The 18,346-nt window shown below is 41.3% G+C and overlaps 1 long non-coding RNA gene across 3 annotated transcripts; it reads right to left on the bottom strand.

The window, feature by feature from the left end:
- Positions 1-542: 542 nt before the first annotated feature.
- LOC140684504 (uncharacterized) lies at positions 543-18,108 on the bottom strand. Of its 3 annotated transcripts, XR_012056855.1 has the most exons (5): positions 17,817-18,108; positions 14,648-14,832; positions 8,335-8,369; positions 2,295-4,890; positions 543-1,821 (listed from the first exon to the last, which is right to left on the bottom strand). It is a non-coding gene; the product is annotated as an uncharacterized lncRNA (long non-coding RNA). The 3 variants fall into 3 exon arrangements; XR_012056854.1 differs by lacking the exon at positions 17,817-18,108 and having other exon boundaries at positions 2,295-4,893; positions 14,648-16,851; XR_012056853.1 differs by lacking the exon at positions 17,817-18,108 and having other exon boundaries at positions 14,648-16,851.
- Positions 18,109-18,346: the final 238 nt, after the last annotated feature.

Genomic DNA, 18,346 nt, shown 5'->3' with positions numbered 1-18,346 from the left:
AATGTGGGGGGAGGAAACCTGACTTGAAAAAATTATTTTATGTACATATTTTGTGTAAAATGAGACAGCACGACCAGTTGGGTTTTGGTCTGTTTGATTGGAGGTTTTTTTTGTCTTTAATGAAAGATTCAATTTCTAATTTAAATTTATAATACTCATGCCCTTACCCACATGAATAATCATTATTTTATTTCTTAATTTATTTAATATTGTACCAATACGATACAAACTAGAGCCCTCTGACACTCATTCCTGCACCAGAAGAGATAATCCCAATTAAAGACCTTGGACTGTGTGTAGCATTCAAACACTGGAAGGGGCTCTCCAGGGAGATGGTGGAGGATTCCCCACCCCTGAAGGCATCCAAGGAACAACTGGATGTGGCACTCCGTGCTCTGGTCTGGGTGACAAGGTGGGGATTAGTCACAGGCTGGGTTCAATGGTTTTGGAAATCTTTTCCAGCCTAAATGATTCTGTAATTCTCTATACAAATACCCAACCCCTCACCAATCATGGACTGCAAAAACCAACACACCCAAAGGGCCCTGCCTCAAGATGGAAACTCCTAAAATTGAAACATAACCACAAACCTGAGAGATGACCATAATTTTTGTCAGATTCAGAGCCTTACAGAGGAGTAGGAGGCTTGTGGATGCCATATCGTGCTGTGCCACACATCTTCAACCCTCTCTGAGAAACTCACAGGACCAAGGCAGGAAGGAGCCTCACCTCCAGCAAGATAGCAGCCTGATGTTGCCCTGATTTTTAAAAGTGTTTTCTTTTATAGTTCTTTTGAAAGTTTAAAAGTTTCCTATACCTTCTGATGTTTACATATTTCTACTGGATTTCTCACACACTGTTCATGTAAATAATGACTGGTTTGCATTCTTCTTTGTGGGAGTAGAGAATTGATGGACTCTTGGTTTGACCAGTGTGGTTGGAGAGGTGGAAATTTCATCCTCCAGTCCACTGTCACTTTTGGAATTCTATATATTGTGAGGTCAAAAATAAAATTGTCTCTTTTTCTCTTTTGAACTTACCAGGCTTCTGTGTGCTCATTTAACGTCCAATAGTGTCATCCCACAGAGTCACAGAATCGTTTGGACTGCAAAAGACCTCTTAGGTCATCGAGACCAACCTGGCACTGCCAGTTTTACCCTGGTGGGTTGGTCCAGGGCTCAGTGTTGGAGGAGGAGCAAGGTGGTGTCAGTAAGGGTGTGGAGGAATGGAATGGTGGTGGACCCATCTCAAGGAGCAGCCCTGTCCCAGTGTCCTGGTGGGACCATCCTTCCCTTCACACAGAGACAGAGGCCACCACTCCACACACACACATGACACAAGGACTTTGGTGCTTTGCAGACTCTTAGACATGACATCACCCAAAAAGATTTCAAGAATAGATCTTTCACCCTGTACTTGGCCCAAACTGGTGAATTAATTCACTCACATACCCAGGGATTTACTTCTCCCAGAAGAACTGCATTCCACTAAAAACCCACCATTGCCACTGGTTTTGGAGCCTGCCCTGTGAGTTGGCCACGCATGAGGTGATGTCTCAAAGAGGGAGAGCACAGGAATTTTCTCTGCCTTGAAAATCAGGAACACCATGAGCTTGAGCTCCCCACAAGCTCCTGTGTGGGGAGTATCAACATGTCTCAGCCTCCAGCAGGAGGGCACGTTGGAGCTGAGCACTTAATTAAAGGTTCACAGCCATTTAATCCCTCATTTCTCAGTTTGAGATTTTACGAGGCAGACACGGATGCCTTTGGCTCACAAATGTTTCCATTCAGTCTTGCGTTTACTGGAACCAGTAGTGGGTACCTGTAAAACACCCAAAAACAGTGACAGGCTCTGCAGCCTCTCCTCTCCCCATCTCCCTCCTCACACACTCCCCTCTTACATCAAAACACCAACTACTGTGCCTCTCTATCTGCCTGTGACCATTCCTTCTTTACACTTCAACATTTTAATTAAAAAGCAATAAAACACTTTAATTTGAGGTTTGTACATAAAAATACAAGTAAAAATGGCCTGAACACTAGGCAAATACTATTGAAATCTGAGCTAAAAGGCAGTTAGAGTAACTTTAACCACCTGAGAAATGCAATAATCACCCTGAAATGCACAGCCTGGCGTGTTTTATTGCCATTATAAACTGCAATTTATACATTAAAATAAGGAAAACAGTCAGACCCATCCATTTATGAGCTATAATAAATATGGTTATGACATCACTGACAACCAGTCACAACCTTCCAAACACATCCAGAGCTCTAAAGCAATTTCACGATTACCTTTTAAATCTGTTTTCTATCAGCACACGTGTATTTCTTGAGTGTGCACGTAGCCACGGGCCTGACTCAGCAGCCCTGTCCTCATGGATGCAAGGGTCTCCTGTACTCTTCAAGCTCTTCACTCTCTCTTTCATATCCCTTGCATCCATCCAATCCCCTGCTACATTTACATCCTCTGTGCTTCCCTTGGAGAAGAAGCAAACCAGAACGACCTGGCTAGTTAGAATCATTCCTAATTTTCTTTTTGTTGTTCTCAAAACACCACCTTAACATCATTTGGGTGAAATGATGTAAATGGGGAAAACACTAAAATGACCATTACAACTCTCATCAAGTCATTCTCTTTGAGAAGCAAGTGCTTCTCAGCTATTTACACCAAATTCCTGCACCCAGAAGAGTTTTTCTTTGCATGCAGCCTTGAACCCAGCTGCTCAATCACTTTTCTTAGATTCCTCCTTCAAACACCGTCCCAACTTTTGTTCTTTCCACTGTTGCAACTTTCTTGAGGGAGGAGAGTTTCTAAAAAGGATAAATTGTACCTCAGGGAACAGCTCTTCTCTAAGAACGAGTTAACAGGATAAGCCTATAATAGAAATATAAATCAACTGCAGAAGTTTTTTTGGGTTTTTTTTTTCCTTTGGTCTTTTGGAGGTTTTTTTTTATCTCAGAACCAGCAGTGCAACAACTCCCTCCTCCACTTCTCAGCTCCTTTCTGGTGAAACCTCTCCTGGTCCCTCTGCCTTCCAGCTGTCCATGCATGTGTCACATGCGCTGCTCCTCCGTGGGGATCAAAGACCTTTCACTCCAAAACCCAGACTGATAATCTGGTGCTAAACTGGAGGAGATGAGCCATGATAGCATTTCCATGGGTCTGATCCAGCAGTGGCTGGACAACAGCTGAAGACACCGAGATAAGAAGGAATCACTGAGCCAGGAGGAGCTGGGAGTCACAGGGTGAGGAGCAGCCACTGGTTTGATGTCACACTTTGTGACAGGCTGGAGCAGCACATTCACCTTCACAGGGAAAAGCTAAACACCAGGTGAGGGGAGGAAGAGACACACAACATGCTAGAAAAGACATAGCCTTAGATATGGCTAAACACAAACTCTTGGGAGATATCATGGTTCTGGCCCTGTTATTTCACGTTTTATCCCTCCTGCTCAAGGGATCTCATTGCCCTTCTGTTCCTCTCTCTGCAGCCCAGAGGTGGTCACTTCTAATCTCCCCAAATTTTCTCTTAGATCAGCCCGAACTTCCTGCAGAATTATTCCTGATTTTCACTCTGCTCACAGGGAAATTTTCTCACATGGGGATCTTCAAATCCTCCACCTTATCTTGCAGAGCACCCAATTCAACCCTTGGTGGAGAGTCTTCTTGCACAAAATACAAGCAAATGAAGACTGGTCAGGCAATTATTTTAAAAAGACATTTCAAGAACCTTGTGGCCAGAGAAAGTAGGACAGGATGTGTAGGATGTGATAGGAGAGCAGTGGTCAAGAGAGATAAAGCCTTTTCACAGGCCTTCACAGAAATTCTCTCCAGAGACACGCTGGTTATTTGAACAAGGAAGGATCTTAAAATCCATCAAGACTCAAGAAATTTTTCTTTTCAATGCCCTATTAAATTAGATGAAAAGGATAGTTATTTTCACCACCTGGAGGAATTAAACACTAAAAGAAAATTATATTCTTTTTTTTTTTTCATGGTTCTAGAAACCATGGAAAACTGGAAACTAAGGCAAACAATTTTCAGGCAACTTTTTCTATACTGCCCACAGAACACCGGTTAATACCTTAAATTCAAGAACCAAATCTAAAAGTTTGGTTTGAAACCTTGATTTTGGTTTAAAACCTTGGTTTGAGACTTAGAAGAAAAGCAGATATCTCCAACTTAATATTTTAAAATGAGCCAATAGAGGGTGAAGGGCAGATCCAACATGTGTCATGCTTACAACATATTACATTATTCTAACTACAAAGGAAATTTTAAGAAGTATAACAGATGAGGTCACACTTCAGATGAAGTTACCTAAAAAGAAATTTCCTTTCCAACCTACCAGTAACCAGAGATGATAAGAAAAGTTGTCTTCAGCACTGAAGTAAGTTTCACCTTTTCGCTAGGTTCATTGAAATGTCTTAACCAAAGCAGATGATACAACTCTTGTCCCCGTGACCTCACCTGCCAGACAAGGCAGGACATGGTCTCTCTTGTCAATATTTATCATTTTACATTACCTCGAGCATCATTGGCAGATGTGCATTTAATTCCAGTTATGTTTTGCTTTCTATGTATGAAGACACCATCCATTTCTTCACCTGCTTCTCCTTCTTTCAGCTACAATGGTTTCTGCAGCACATCCACATTTCTTCTCCAGCACCACCACACGTTGCATTGGGTCAGGAAAATCCCATGAAAGAGCAAGGAAGCCTTCAGCCTAAAGTGGCAGGACTGCAGTTTTGTAAGGAAAACAATTTTCCTCTCCACTGAGGAGATTTGGGGCAGGCCCATCAGGAGGGTTTCAGTGAAACAATTATGTTCATGTTTGAAATCAGGGTTTTTTTCTGAAGAACTCTTATAGATTTGGTTGATGTGGTGCTACTGAGGGGAAAGGAGAGAGAAGTAAGTTAAAAATAATCAGCATTAGGGGTTGATGGTAAAATAGCACTGAGAAGATGCTGAGAGGAAAATAAAGAAAATAAAGCTTTTTTTTCAGCCCTCATCATGCAGCAAAACAAGAATATAATGCATTTTTTTTAATGTAAGGAAGTAAATATCTCTCCTTATATGCATAGCAGAACAAAGGCAGGTAGAACACCAAGCAGGGAAAAACTCTTAGTCTGGCATAACTCATGATGAAATACCCACAGAGACACTTCCCCACCCAAAGTTCTCAGCCCAGTTTATGCAATCCCCGTTTTCCTAGTGAAAAGTCTGAATAGTCTGAATTTTAAGAAAAATTGTCATAGAAATTCAAAAGGTCGAGAAAGATGATGAGAATAGGTGTGCACAGGTGTCTCTCAAATAGATATATATTCTTCCAGGACAAAAGTTTATCACTTGGAAATTTAATTAATTTCACAGGTTTTTTAGTATCATCATGTACAAATTTTTCACTGACACAGAATAATTTTTCTCCCTTTCATCAGAAAATCAGTTCTTAGTTGGAAAAATAACTCCTCAGTGCTCCTTATTAATATCTTTAATAATTTAAAATGTTTACTAGTTTACTGTATCCTAGATATCTAATTATTTGCAGACTTTCACTTACACATTGCTAATGGGACAAACATCTTCTGGCCTCATTTGTTTTTTAATTTGGGAGAAGTATCGAGTTACAGCAAATGCAGTGTGCAATCAAAAATTCAGAATATTTGACCTTTTCATGGTAACCAACCAATAAGCAAGGATCCGTGTTTCTCAAAATACTGAGGGCACTGTTCCTCTCAATATTTGATAAATTATTTGCTATCTAAAATGAATTTTCTATTACTGTGATGCTCTTGTTCTTTGATTACATGATCTAAACTACAGAATCAGGTGGCTAATCTGAATAATTTGCTCTTGCTTTGTTTTGCTCTGAGGGATAGTGGAAATACTTTTGTTAGTGAGAATGGCAGGCTAAGAGAGGGTGGGAATCAGACCAGGGGAATGAAAAGGATTTAAAACATTTTCCAAAGGACAAGAGCAAGGCCTGTGTGTAGCTCAGTACTTGAATCAACAGGTTACCACGTCCAGCCTTTATCTCAGTGACCAGGGCAATAAAACAGTAAAATCAAAATGTATTTGTAACACAGAATTCAAGCTTTCAAGACCTCGAATGAAAAATCAATCTGTGCAATTGCAAACCAAGCCTTAACCCTGCAAAGACATATTTTTATGTTTAGCTGTACCCAAACTGAGCAGCACCATTTTCATCAATAGGATTCATCATGGGACTACTTAGAGACATTAACACTAATTAAACACAAGCATAAAACTCTTTGCAGGATTGAGACCTAAACGACTTCAATTTCTACTAAAAAATTATTTTCATCTTGTAATTAAAGGAAATTTTTGCTACTGGCATAGTATCTGATCTCCACTTAAATCTAGGGACACAAAACTCTGTTAGCACAAGTGGCTTTTGGAAAGCCAATAAGAGAAGTGAAAATCTCTGCATCTCAATTTATGGGTCAAATTTGGCTTCTGAATTCTCATTTTTACTTCTATGTCATTCTTCATTATTACCATGATTTCACTATGGGCTAGTCTGTGACTTTTATTTTCTTTATTTCTTATGGCCTATTCCTATAGACCTTCCTTTAAAGGAAAAGATATCCACGAGATGTTAATGAGTACAGGCATTGTGCCTTTTCTGAGGTCAAAATCCCATTCCTCCCAAAGTTGAAAAGTGAATGTTGGACTCATGATCAGCATTTTGTGGTTTAAAATCCAAGAATCACTTAGCCAGCTATTTCCCCAGTGCTGTCAACCACAGCAGAGAATCACATCTTAGGACTGAGGCAGTTATGCTATTAACAACATAAATGTGGGTTTGGGGTGGGTTTCTTATGGGGGTGGAGGGAGAACGAGTAGTCCCCTTACTAAAATCATACCAAGGGCCTAATAGCAAAGCTCATCTGACATTTTAAGTTGTTATTATAAAAAAATATTGTTAATTTTCCTTTTTTGGCTTTTTTTTCTCAGAATAAATGCACTTTTAACTTCTCATGGGCCACTTCCAACTATACTTTTCTAAAAAAATGGCACCAGCAAAACAAGGCCAAAAATTTAGTGTATCTGCTCAATAAAATATTACTATTTATATTGACCAAACATTTAGGGAGGTCATCCTGCCCCTCTACTCCACCCTGGTGAGTCCAGCTGCCTTCATCTCTGATGTTCCCAGCACAGGAAGGACATGCTGGAGCTGCTGGAGTGAGTCTAGAGGAGATCTCCTCTCACCACAGGAGACTTGAGAGTATTGGGAATGTTCACCCTGGAGAAGAGAATCCTCAGTGTGACCCAATTCCAGCCTTTCAGAACCAGGAGGGAACCTACAGAAAAGATGGAGAGAAACTATTTGCAGGAGCCTGGAGCAACAGGACAAGGGAGGAATGGCTCCAAACTGAAGGAGAATGGGTTTAGACCATATATTGGGAAAAAAAATATATTGTGAGGATGGTGAAACCCTGGCACAGGGTGCCCAAGAAGCTGTGGCTGCTCCATTCCAGGAAGTGTCCAAGGCCAGGTTGGACAGGGCTTGGAGCAACCTGGGATAGTGGAAGGTGTCCCTGCCCATGGGGAACGTTGTAGGGGGTCACAATGACAAAATTTAGGGTCCATTCCAACCCAAACCATGCTACAACTTTGTGAAGTCCAACCACACCCATGGGTGTCCTGGTGATCTTGGGGTCTGGAGTGGGATGGGGAGCCCAGAGGAGCAGCAGAGCTCCAGGAGTGACAGCGTGGGCTGAAACCCCTCTGCCAAAACTGCAAAACTGCCCCACCACAGAGACAGGGAGCTGTGCACGAGCTATTTCTGCACCCTGATTTAAAGTGTTATTTATACCACCAAGGCCCTATTTTGAGTATTTTGAGCTCTATTTTTAGATTTTTGAACAATCTTGTGACTCTACAGCACATGTGATCCGGGAATATCAGGAAATATAACATTAACCAAAATATTCCTTCAAAGAGGGCTTTTTTAGCCTCCTTGCTAGAGCTGGATAGAAAATGACCACAGGACTTCACCTCCCATACCATCCCACAGCACACCCCCCCACCTCTGTGCCATTGCTACTCAGGGCTCTGAAGCCTTGAGACAGCCCTAAAATTATGAGATTTGCTCAAAAATACCTTTTTTTTAATCAAAAGTAATTGAGAGAGTGGGAATGTTTGCTTGTTCTTTGCTATGAATATGCCTCATATATTTCTTTAAATCTCTCCATATGGGCAATCCACCAAGAGAAATAATTTTTTATATCTTAAAAATGAAAAAAAAATGCTGAAAATTTCATGCCACTGAGGTTTGAAGAGGAGGAGCATTGCTGTACTTACTCAAGCTGACAAGTTCATCTTTTTCCTGGGAATGCCTGTAAAGAAGGATATTTTAGCAAGACCTTTTAGCATAGGAACAGGAAAAGGGACAAGGACTGCCCATAATGTGTGGGTTTTAATTTTCTAGGGCGGAATCACAAATGAAATTTCTTCGGTAATAAATTTTATAGCACACCACTCAATTGCCTCTTCTGTGACTAATATTTCTGTATCAGACTCAGACTTCCCAGTACTACTATGGCATCAAACCATAGTGCCTGATTTGCATTTCCAAAAAGGAAATTGTTTTCCAAAAGACGCGTGTGGCAGCAAGAGACTCCGAGCAGCATTCTCATAGTAACACGCAGTAGCACATTTCAAGCCAACTAAATTTACTGAGCACTCCTCTATGTTTTCAGCATGTTTCAGATAATTTTTAAGAGCCCAGAAAGTGAGCAGCAGGCATGGGTGATTTATTGAAAATGTAGTCCTTTAAATCTCTCCAGTTTAGAGACAGGGATGTCCTGCAGGACAGCATCAAATCCTCTCCACGATTCTAAGCAAACGAGGTCAGTCAATCTTTCCTTATCCACAACACTCTAACCCTATCCCATCAGGCAGTATTTATCTGTAGTGAATCCATGTTGGCTGTCACAAATCACCTCATTTTCTGCATGTTTTCCAGGAGGATCCCCTCCATCATCTCGCTGAGCACCTTCCGTTTTCCCCCTTTTTAAAAATTGAGGTTCTGTTTCACCTTTGCAGTCAGCGGGATCTTTGCAGGACTGCCACAAACATGATGGACAGAGGCCCAACAACTCCATCCCTCAGGACACACATAAATGTGTCTCCTCAGGTTCCATAACTTGTGCAGCTTCCTGTTTTTTAGATGATCTCACACCTGATTTTATACAGCATGTGGTTCTCTGTCCTCCCAGCCCCTGCCTTTGCCTTCTGCGCTTTGGGTGGTGCGACTGGAGCACATCACAGTGAAAAAAAAGTCCTGGAGCAGCTCAGCCTTCTCCAGATTTCCCATTTCCTAATGGAGAGGCCCTACATGTTCTCTAGCCCTCTTTTATCTCCCTCTTAAAATATTGGGAAGCCAACAGAAAAATAGAAGTGCCAACCTGCAAATCCCTGCAGGTGCCTACCTCCACCTGGGGCTGAACGTGTCACAGATGATCTCTGACACACAGAGCTCATTCCTGTCCCCACCTGCTCGTGAATCACAGCCCATGTGCTCTGGTGGCAGCACATTTGGTGCCAACATAAGACACCACAAGGTAGAAACTTCATTCCCTGCTTTTGTCCAGGAGCCCTGCTCTCGGTCTGATCACCACAGCCTAGATGTCATTGTGGAATGAGGCAAAGTTATTTTAAAATCTATTTATATGCTCATAAAATAAACATAAAATGATGATAAAACTGAGAAATAAAGCTCCCAAGTAATGGCCATATGCTCCCCAAACACCCAGGTATTGGCTGTAGATTTGACAGTGAGACAGAACCTTATGGAGAGTGTGGTTGGTCAATTCATGTAAGAGTTGGTCACCTTTGAATACTCTGAGGTTTTTTGCCAAAAACAAGATCAAGCAGAAGATATGTTCATATCACACACTGCTAAAGTGCTTATTAGTGAAGTTTTCCCAGCTGTGAACCTCTATAATTTTTCAGCACCTTAACAATACACCTGAAATTAGATAAAATATCATAAAAATCTATAGCTGCTCCTATGAGTGGATGCACACTTTCTCACATAAGGGCTAGAAAATAAAACATCCTTTTCAAACTGAGGACATATATTTTCCTTTTTTTTTACCTAAAGATAACCTTCTTTAGTCATGATATGAACATGATGACTGTCAAGCAAGAATCTGATGAGAATAACAGTATTATGTTTGCAAAGGAAGTTATTTTTGGAAGGTATTTTTCACTTAGGGAAGGGGAAAAAAAATCCAAACGAAGTAAACAATTTAGTTCATAATCATCAACACAGGGACACTTTACACAGACATTTCCTTTCATAGGTCACTACATTCATTGGATTAGAATTAGTTAGAGGACTGAAAATAGTAAATGACAAAAACTACTGGAAGTAGTAGCCTATGAAGGAAAACAGCCAACTGAGGTAAAAATTTGATCACATTATGCTGAACCTACTCCTACCTGTCCTGTGACTCAGGATATGTACAGCTTGCTATAATTAAACATAAGATCTATTAAGGATTTCAGCAGTGTGGAATTAATTCAGCTTGTGGAATTCCTATCAAAAATCAGACAAAAAAGGAACTATTCTCAGATCAAAGTGTTGGTTTTTGTGTTTTTTGGGTTTTTTTCTGTGGTTTTTTTTAAATCATCTTCTGCATAGCATTAACACTAACTAATACAGTGCAGTGCCTCAATACACCATAGCAAATTTTCTCTGCTTTAAATATCACCCTCATTCATACTGTGATTCAATTTAAGAATCATTCAAAGATAAATCTAAATAAATAACAAGCTGGCTTTCAGGCAAACAAATGAATTTGCATTGTTTTATATTCATCATAAATATTTCACCTAATTACTGAGGTACTATGTTCAGAAATACAAAACAACATTATAAATTTATTAGCACTGTCCCTGCTGATTTTACAGAAGTTCTGTGGAATGCAAGAGCCAAAAGTAGAAACAGGCTCAAGAGCATAACCAAAAGAGCAGAGGCTGCATTCAAATGCTAAACTGGATTGACACCCTCTGCTTTGCGCTGCATATTTCCCCCAGCTAAAGCTTCCTGTCTTGAATCAGGTGTTATCCTATTTATTCTCAAAACCCAAGGTCAATGAAAGCCTTTTCCTTCTGTTGACTTTCGAAAGTTAAACATCTGAATCGGGCTGCTTCGAGTATTATCTCAAAAACTATCACAGGAGTTATTTTTCCCCTCATTGTAAAATTGTGAAAACGCAAAAGGATGTAACAGCGTTTTTCAAAGGTTTAGGGAGGTCAGCCGCGTGGAGAGAAAATAAGAAGTACTGCTTAAACATAAAAGGTAAAGCGCACAGCATTTATCCTCAAAATTATTTGAGTTGTTTTAATGGCTCTAAAGGCTATGAAAAATGTTTTTAAAATGTAAATATGTGGGTCTTTTAGAAGAAGTTATCCTTCTTTGTAAACCACAGTATCACTGGTGATTTATAATTTTCAGAAAATCTTAATCCCACAGGAAACATATAAGAGTTCCTCTTTATTTTTAACCTAATGCTGTATCTAACATGGAATGCAGTTTTTATTATTGGCAAAAACGCTATTATTTTTATTTGCTCACAATAAATTAAGAAAAAAAATCTGAAAGAGCAGAAGTATGAAACCATTTTAAAAACAGATTACTCTTTTCCCTTTACCTTTGAAACAACTTCAGATGTAAATAAAATTGTGGTTATCACATTTCCCTAGGGATTAAGTACTCTTACTGTTCAAATGTCATTAATTACCCTTAATGCCGTTATGAACTATTTGGAGATTATCATTATTAAACTGTTAGAGTATTTCTTAATTCCTCACCAGAAAGCCACAGAGTGACTCTCTGAGCCTATCCTCCCGCTCTTTTGTTGAAATAACAATAGCCCAGAGGAATTGTGTCTGCAAAGAAAAAGTCAAGAAACAACAATAAAACACATTTTTTTGGACTAAACGAGCAGTAGAGAGAAGAGTTTGGGTTTTAAACCATATTCTGTTTCATAAGTGGAGGATCTGGGGCTGGTGCAGCCCCATGGGAGCAGCCAGGGTGCTCTGAGGGATGGGGGATGCAGCAAAAATCCCGTTAATAAAAGGGTCTTATCTGTAGCTGGCCTGTTTGGTCACACTGACATCTGAAAAAATAAGTTTCAGGATCCCAAGGAAGTTTCACTGCCATAAAAAACAGTCATTAGAACAGAATATGGATACTGCATAGACTGGGTTTGGTATCAAAACATTTCATACACAAAAATTCAAAATAGACACGTTCTTGCCACAATCTCATCTTTTTTTTTTTTTACAGGGCACTAAAGCAAGGAGGATTTTACACAATTGTTATTTAACTGTGACACTTGGCTCTCTCCCTGATTAACCGTGGGGCTGGGAAGGTTTGCTCCACCACAGGGGCCACGTGGTCCTACTACAGTTCAGACCCTCAGTTCTTCCAAGACAAATCACAGTTCTTGGATTCATGTTTTGAAGTCTGTACTCTGCTGTTATTATTATTAAATTTGTATTTTTCATTCAAATGCATGCCAGCACCTTTAGACTCGTTTTTCAAAACAAAAGGAATAGGTTTAGCTACAGGAAAATTTGATCAAACAGAAAAAAATCTCAACAAAAACTTTTTAATGACTATCTGGAAAGGCAGGAACAGACAAAATTAAAGTATTTACTCACTTCTGGTAGTGGAAGTCAAGCTACTTGCCAATTTAAAGGCACGCATTAAGACACACACTCCCTTACATTGAGTTTACACATTAGATTAACTTCTCTGGGGATTTCTGGGTGTAATCTTTTTAAACAAAGGGCTAAGGGGGTTCAGTGGTCCTGCTTTCTTGGTCTTCATTTCTATCTCCCCTTGCCTCTGTTCTGGGGGAGTTCTCAGTCCCTGCCTGGAGCACAATGGGCCAAATTTGGTGTTTTTATAGCACAGGAGAGCTGGCAGGTGATGCTGCCAGTCACCAGCTTTGTGAGTTACCCCCAGATCAGCCAGAAGGGTTATTCTCTGGGAGTGTCTGTCCTAGAATGGAGAGGAACACTAAAAAAGGGATTGCTAAAAGCTGTGCTGGTTTCAGAAATGAGGAAAGAGCCTGAGAAGGGCCATTGCAGAGTAACATTAATGAGATGGTGTGGTCTGGGATGGGAAAAAAGCTTTTCTCTGCCTCTTTTCCTGATCAGATCTACACATTGCAGAAGCCAGGGCTCCCTCACAGAGCTCTGCTGAAAGGTAACGCAGTGCTGAGGATCTGTTATGAGTTATTCCAGTCAGGAATGTCTGGCTTTTTATGGTTATTTTAATTGGTGACAGTACTCACTGCTTAAAGTACTCAATCTGGCACTGAGGTTCCCCCTCAGTGTCCTGCTCGATCCTGAACACTCATCCTGTCTCAGGACAGCTTTCTCATCCCTGTCAGAAGCTGCTGCCCCATCACTGTCCTTGCTCAGGCATTATCTGGTCTGGTCTGTGTAACACCAGCCCAGGGAAAGCACTGACATATTTCACCAGAGATTAATACTCAGGCTGCCTGTCCAGAGAGCATGGGAAGTTGATAAGTGCAACAAGTTTTAAAGCAAACTTGAACTCAACCTTCTCTTTTTATATATTTTGTTTACACCAGTAACAAGCAGTTCTGCCTCTTCTTTGGTACATAAAATAGGGTTTATATCCGTGAGAAAGCATCACTGCCAAACTTGTGGGCCTGACAAAGGAAACACCTTTACACAACTTTTCTTCTAAGCATCTCACAGAATTCTACTACCAGCGGCAGCCTTTGCTTTGCAATACTTGTAGAAGATCCTCATCATTATACAGGGTGACTTAAGATGACTTCATTTGCCAAAGGACAAATGAATTAACATCAGTAACAATGTCAGTGTCTGTTGGCCACTGATTTATACAGAGCCCTCCCAGTCTGCTGGGCAGTGGAACTTTGGTGGGCTTCACATCCAGGGTTGACTCATGTCATTTTGCATAAGGCATGGAAAACAAAGCCCACAAGATTCACTCTCTCCTGTTTTGATGGAGAATTAGGAGCTAAGACCACTGGTGCTCACCAGAGTACTTGTCTTGGCCCCCTTTCATGTTACAGACAAAGAATAACCACAGGCTAGTGAAGATGAGCAGCTTCCTTCACTTAAACTCAGAAAAGGGGAAGAAAGGTGAGCTCAGCAACTCCTCTCTCCAGCTTCCTTCCTCACCCATCCCTCTCAACCTTCTCCTCCTTGCTCCACTCCGCATCCCTTTCCCACAAGCAGGGCTGTTGCTCATCCATCCTATTGTGGAAAAATCCTTATTTTTTTCTTTCCCAGATTAAACATACAGAAAGGCATGACAAGCCCAGGGGGAGGAGACAACTGCCAATCACCCAACCAGCAGAAAGGCAGTGGGAGGCTGAAGCTGGGAACCACCACATCTCCCAGTTTTACATCCATGGCTCCCAGCCCTCATTCCTTGCTTTGCCCTGCTCAAAACCAGCCCACGTGTTGTGCTTTGCCAGAGCTTGGGAGGCTGCTAACCCCCGGCACAGGTCATGGGGAAAGGACTTTCCTTTCATCCCTGCAGGCATCTTTTGGCAAAGATAGGCCAGGGAATAATCACAAGACAGTAGTGACTCACTGTTTCTGTCAGAGGAAAGAATCTCTGCTGCCCAGTGCTCCTCTTCTCCCACCTGGCATCACCACCAAAACCACCACACCGACGAGCAAGGAGGTTATGCAAGGCTGTGAGGCCGGAATATTAACTTGCAAAATTCAGGAATGGTGGGAAAGGGCTGCCAGCTTGACTGCATCAGCTTCCCTGGCCTGCTAGGAAAAATAGGTCAAGGTTTTCCAAGGTGACCAACAATTTTGGATGTCCAGCTTTGTGCATGAAAAAAAAAATAAAAGGAAAAAATGTATTATTTTATTATTTTGGAAAAAACTCTAATTGTCTGTCAGTGAGGGGAAAAAAAAGGCAGCCAGACAGCTGCATGTTTCAAGGTCCTTGCAGTTGAGCACCCCAGAAAAAAAAAAAATTACCTTGAGACAGAAGCCCCTGAAAAAAAAAAAAAAAAGAAAAAGAAAAACTAGGAAAAGTCAAGCACAGTGTAAAAAACAACGGAGGAAAGCCCGTGGGTAAATAAGTAGTGGGAGCTCACAAGAGCACGGCTCAGGATACATGTGTGCTTCTACTGCGGGAGAGAGAACAATTGAATTACGAGGAGCTCTTAAGCAAGTAAAGTAAACATCTTTTGGCAATTTAGCGCTGCACTTTGAAGCCTGGCGATGTCATACAAATGGTGAAATAGCACGGACACCCTTCTGCTGGCTAGTTTGTTTAACATGGTGAGCCGGGAGTTTTTTGGAGCGCAGCACTCTTTTATGAGCTCACGAGCTGGAGGAGGGAAAGTGTGGACGGAGCAGGAGAGAGATGTTTAAGCAAAACTGGAGCTGTGGGAAGCAGCAGGAGAGGGAAAGGGAGTCCTGCAGCATCCGGGGGGCTGCCACCATGGGAACAGACCCTGAGCATCCCCCACCACGGGAACAGAGAGGGGGAGAGAGAGAGAGGTATGGGGTGAGGCGACAGGGATAATCACATGAGCGGGGTTAATTGCTATAAATATCAAGAATCAAATCAATATGTCAAGATGTGTGTTCCACTTTTCACATATATGCGGCACGTAAATGAGAAACGGAGAGAGAGGGAGGAAGAGCTAGAAAGAAAAAGGAGAGACTACTAAAGAAATAAGCCCCCCTGTACAGACAGCCTGACGCCAGATGGCTTCTTCTAATAAATATTCAACCTTAACTCAGTTCCCATGTAACTTTGTTGTAAAGCTGCCAGCACACCCACACAGATCTGGGCCAGCAAAATGATTACAGTAGTACAAACAAAATAGTGCAATAGAGGAAACAGGCAGACAGGGTCCTGTATACAGAAAGACAGAGCTGTAAAGATGTGAGTTGATGAACCTTTAGATTTAATACTGAGAAATTTGAAATAATGACTTGGGCAGAGTGGAGAAAAAGCCTTGGTATGAGGGGGAAACACGCTGACTTATTTTTTCCTTGCTGTTGCTTTTATTGTTGGGAATACAGAGAACATCGTTCTGCTAAGACAGCAAATGAGGCACTATAAATCAGTCGCTCTTCTGCATATTTTCTGCATTCAGCTGGAATTCGGATACCTTCCCTGAAATCACAGCCCAGCTTACATTTCCGCTGTCTCTTGTGCTCGCACGGGGCACCAGTTAAAAAGGGAGATTTTGTGCGTGACATTTTTTATAGTAATTGGGAAGAGAAAGAGGAGGTTTGGTATATTATTCTTACAAAAACACTGGCACAGTGCTCAAAAACATGCATTTCAGTTGTGTGAGTGTTTTTGCCCCGAGCTCTTTAATTTCAAAATTGGATTATGAGATCTGAATATCAGAACACACCACGTTGGCAACCCCAAAACTATTTAAATAGGACCTTGACCAAATCATGATCTTGTGCTAAGATTAGGAGCAGGGGAAAGGCAATGAGAAAGGACATGCTTTGCAGAAAGATTTCTACTGATGAAATGACAGAAGAAAAAAATATAGATATTTGAAATTAAATTTTAAAAAGTGCTAAGGATTCATCCTATTGATTTATTAGCTCCTTATGTAGAATATCTTGAGTTTAGAGGCTTACCTAAAATTACCTGCTGTTGTTTAACAACCACCTATGAGCCAGCAATAGATCAGGGAGTTAAATTATACATTTACTTTGGCTGAGAATGAATCAACATGAGGCAAAGCTCTTCCTTCTCAAGAACATAACCTTTCGGTGTCAGAACATGTGATGTGCTCCTGGAAGGACATTATTTTGCATGATACAGAGGAGTATAAATAGAATTAATAAGACAGAAATGAAAAAAAAAAAAAAAAAAAGAGGGGTGTAGGCTGAACGTCAGAAAATATTTCCTGGTTTGTGAGAGTCTCCCTCTGCAAAGCAGATCGACAAGGAGATGCAGTAGGCTGTAGAGTCAGGCTTTCACCACTTCCCTCGGGAGATTGTCACTGGAGGTTTTAAAAACAAAGCTGAACTCAGCACTAGTAAATATGCTGCAGGGAATAACCCTGTGTTGGGCAAGATATGGACAAGATCAATTAACAGATCTCTTCTATGTCTACTTTCTATTATTTTTGACTGTTAGGAAGAAAACTTTGCTAGAGAAAAGCCTGAACCTCCCTCCACCCCTGCCTTTTCTTTTTTAAAGAGAACAGGCTCTCTGGCACTGCAGGCTCAGCTCTGCTCAATCCAGCAGCGACGTCTCTCCCGCCAGTTTTCTTCTGCTCACCCTCCATCCCCACTCTTATTGAGAAACCCGGCAAAGAATTTCCTGGACAGAAAAGAAAGGAAAAAAAAAAAATCTGAATCACTCTTATTTCTGATTTTTCCATACCCCTTTATAATATTCATCTATTCTGAGCAGCATTTGACACTTCCTTCCCACCCTCCCCTATTAGGAATCAGCTGTGGGTTGCCTCCTTGCGCTCCTTTTCTCCAGCCTCAAGGTGCACATTACAATTCTATTCTTATTTCTTATCCAGAGCACGATAGCATCAAACGAGGGAAGGAGTCTGGGTGAGCTCCACGCCTGAAGAAATGCACACCTTTTGTTTATGGCAGCAGGACGAAAGCCACGAGCTGGAGCTGGACACAAATCTGTCAGCCCGTGGGAAAAGAAGTTGCTAACGACGGCAGCGCTGAGTACCCCAGCACATCAAACAATCCCTCATTGGTTATGCTGGCTTGAAGTTCAACATATCTGTGCTTACCTTAATAAAACAGGCCTGAAAAATCACTGTATAAAGCACAGAGGTGCTTAGAGGTACAAGGGCATCACTTAGATTCCTCTGGTGCCAACCTTCATTCTGCAAACAAAATTGAATCAAAATTAGGGCTAAATCCAATTTAAATACTCCACACACACTTTTTATTTTAAACTATGCCAGATACTGAAGGGAATAAAACCAAAGTACGTGTATTTCTTTCTTGTGGGGAGACAGAGAGATGAGCCCATGGCTAAGAGCAGCATTTCCCTGTGGGCTGGGGTGCCACGGCGTGACGACACTGTCACACAGCACAGCCCCTCTGAATCAACACACAGACTCTGATTTTTACATTCACTTAATAATTTCTATTACAAGTTTCTATTAGGGTTGTTTAGTTCAGAAAAGGAAAGAGGCAAAGGAACACCAGGAGAAAAAAATCACAGAGAAAATTAAACAGTAAAGAGGCCTTGTCATAAAGAAAATGATGGACAGAGAAGGATCTGCCCCAGTCCCTCTATGTCCTCTCCACTGCC

The sequence above is a fragment of the Taeniopygia guttata genome, chromosome 7 (genome assembly GCF_048771995.1).
Source record: "Taeniopygia guttata chromosome 7, bTaeGut7.mat, whole genome shotgun sequence".
Classification (NCBI taxonomy): domain Eukaryota; kingdom Metazoa; phylum Chordata; class Aves; order Passeriformes; family Estrildidae; genus Taeniopygia; species Taeniopygia guttata.
Note: the sequence above shows the minus strand (reverse complement) of the source record. Positions and strands in the feature narration are given on the sequence as shown.